We start from the raw sequence: 3583 nt of genomic DNA, 5'->3' as shown, positions 1-3583 counted from the left end.
ACTGGGTGATTTAGATAAACACAGAGATGTTTCTAATTATCTTAGAAAATTAGATTGCTCAATTTACTGCTGGCAAGATACTCATTTTCCAAAAAAAATCAAGTATCGGCCACAGTGGGGCTATGAGTGTGTCATAAATTTATTTACTAATAATGCAAGAGGAGTTGCCATTTTATTTAAAGCAAATTTTGAATATAAAATATGTAGAATAAAAAGAGATAATGATGGCAACTTCCTCATACTAGAAATTGAAACAATGTCATATAAAATAACTTTAGTAAATATATATGGCCCTAACAAAGATTCACCTGAATTTTATAACAGAGTTTTTGAAATAATTGCAGAAATGGATAATGAGTTTACAATTATTTGTGAGGATTTTAATCTAATGCAGGATCAACAGATGGATACATACAACTATAAACATTTAAATAATTATCACACACATTCGGAACTAATAAATCTTAAAAATAAATTTAACCTCCGTGATCCATGGATAATACAATATCCAAAATATAAAAGATACACATGGACAAGAAAAGGTCTCCACTAAAAAAAGGCAAGGTTGGATTTTTTCTGGTATCTGAAGAACTATTATCTAGTGTTGAAAAAACTGAAATAATCTCTGGATATAAAACCGATCATAATGCAGTAGAAATCTCTCTTATCCTCTTACACTTTAAACAAGGAAAATGTTTTTGGAAATTCAACAATTCTTTATTAGGTAATACACAATATGTACAGAATGTCAAATCTGTCATCTGTTCCATAATAGAGCTATATGCAGCACGTCCATATCAAAGAGAAAACATTCTACAAGTAGACCGATAATCTATTAGGTTAATTATAGATGACCATTTATTTTTTGAAATGCTTCTTATAGAAATTAGAGGTACGACTATTTATTTTAGTTCAGAACTTAAAAAACAAAGAGTGAAGAAAAGTAAAGATTAACTTTTTAACCGAACTAGTAGATAAAAATCCTAACTCAAACGTTTTCAGGAAATGGTTAGATGAAAAGACAAAAGAAGAGGAACTAGATAAGAGTAAATATATGAAGGGGTTAATATTAAGAAGTCAAGCCAAGTGGATTGAGGTTTGAGAAAAGCCGTCTAAATATTTTTTGAATCTTGAAAAAGGAAACTGTATAAATAAAACTATAATGCGACTTATTGGAGAAAATGGTGAAATGATAAATGAACAAAAACAGATATTAGTGGAAGCCAGGTCTTATTATGAAACGTTGTACACATCTCAAGACAAATACCTAACAGATATTGATTTAGAAGAAGTCTTTAAAATATTACAATCCAAAAAGTTGAAAACAACTTGGATAATCCAGGTAAAATCACACCATCTGAAATATTAGCAGTATTGAAAAACATGAAAAATAATAAGTCTCCTGGGACAGATGGTTTTACATAGAATTTTTCAAAGTCTTCTGAAAAGATATTGGAGTGTTTTTATTCAGAAGTATAAAATATTCATTTGAAACGGGTGAACTCTCAACTACACAAAAGCAAGGAATTATCACTTTAATACCAAAAGGGAATAAACCCAGAGAATATTTTAAAAACTGAAGACCAATTTCGCTTCTCAATACTACATATAAAATTATATCTGAATGTATAGCCAATAAATTAAAAACAATGTTTGGACTAATACATGAAAATCAAAAGGGTTTTCTACCAGGTAGATGCATAGCAGAAAACATTTGATTACTTTATGATTTGATGCATAATACTAGTGAAAACAATATTCCGGCATTACTCCTGCTATGTGATTTCGAAAAAGCTTTTGATTCAGTATCTTGGAAGATTCATCGAGAAAGCACTTAAATTGTTTAACTTTAGTCCAGACACTATCAAATGGGTGAACATAACGAAAAAAGGTTGTAACTTAACAGTAATTCAAAACGGCTATTTCTCCACCTTCTTCCTGTTGGGCGCGGATGTTGGCAGGGCGATCCAGTGGCCCCATAACTCTTTATCTTATGTGCAGCTTAATAGGAAATGAATGAAAGGACAATTAGAGGAATCTTAATTGATAATTGTGAATATACAATAATGCAATATGCAGATGATACCGCTATAACACTCAATGGGTCAGAAGCTTCACTAAGGAGTACTATAAGTCTAATAGAACAATTTTCTAACTTTTCTGGACTGAAACCTAATATTGAAAAAAACTACTGTGGTCTGGATTTGATCTAATGCTAAAAATAACTGCACACTCTGCCATGATAAAAAGCTAAACTGGTCACAAAACACCTTTACATTCCTGGGAGTAAACTTTAATGTTGACTTGAATTGTAGATTTAAATTATACAGAAAAATTTATGAAATTTCTAAATTGGTCAACTCCTGGTCCAAACGACAGCTTACCATGTTAGGAAGAATTGTAGTAATTGAAAAATCATTAGCTTTGTCAAAGCTTATTCATCTTATTCTTGGCATTCCTAATCCGGACAGAAATAAATTAAAGATTATTAATAAATTATTTTACACTTATATTTGGAAGAACTCCAGAAGACCTTAACACATCCAAATGATTATGATGGCTTGAAGATGATCAATCTAGAATTCTTTTTATGAATTCTCTGAAATTAACCTGAATAAGAAGATTAATAAATAATCCTGAATCATTGTGGTCCCATTTGCTTCACTGTCAGTTATCTTCCAGAAATGTATTAATTACTAATGTTGGTGATGACTATCACAGGCAGTGCAGTAAGAATATTTCAAATGTATTTTTGGAAAGAGGTGTTTAACACTCTTGCATTTTTAAAGAATATAGTGACATTCGAAGAGGAGGATGTTGCCTCTGAACCACTTTGGTACAATCCATTGATAAAAATTAATAATAAAACTTTATATTATGCTAATTGAAATTCAAGAGATATTACAAATGTACACGATATGTTTGATCTAGATGGTAACCTATTCACTTATGATACCTTTTGCGAGTTTTATGGGTTTCATCCTCCATTCACAATTTTTGAAGGATTAAAAGATACTTTACTTGAAAGATGGCCATTTCTTTCTTTTAAACCCCGTTCAGAAAACTTCCTCTTTTGGCCAAAACATATCTATATTATTGTAAAGTACAAAAATGGATCACAGCATATACGATTACATTAGAAACTCGTTTTCGTCACCCAAGTATACGTTGTATTAGTAAATGGGAACATGATTTCGCTATAGAAGAGGACTTTAACTGGTGGAAAAATAGTAACAGTCTTGGTTTTAACATTACAAAGGACACTAGGTTAAAATGGTTTCAGGATAGAATAACACAAAACATTCTGCCAACAAATAAGTTTTTATTTGATATCAAACAGGTAATTAGTCCAGTTGTAACTTCTGCAATGAGTCAGTTGAAACTTATTTGCATCTATTTTATTATTGTACTTAAAAAGGTTTGCAAGAATGGATAGAAGTTTCTCTCCCAAAGAGTTTCTTCTTGGCATTCCAGAAAAACAAAAAACAAATAACAAATATTATTATTATTTTGACTAAACCGTTTTTATATCACTCTAAATTCACAAAGACAAATTTGTTTTTGAGCATTTGAAACATAATAT

This window comes from Gigantopelta aegis, chromosome 7, assembly GCF_016097555.1.
Source record: "Gigantopelta aegis isolate Gae_Host chromosome 7, Gae_host_genome, whole genome shotgun sequence".
Taxonomy (NCBI): Eukaryota; Metazoa; Mollusca; class Gastropoda; order Neomphalida; family Peltospiridae; genus Gigantopelta; species Gigantopelta aegis.
This window is presented reverse-complemented; position numbering follows the sequence as displayed.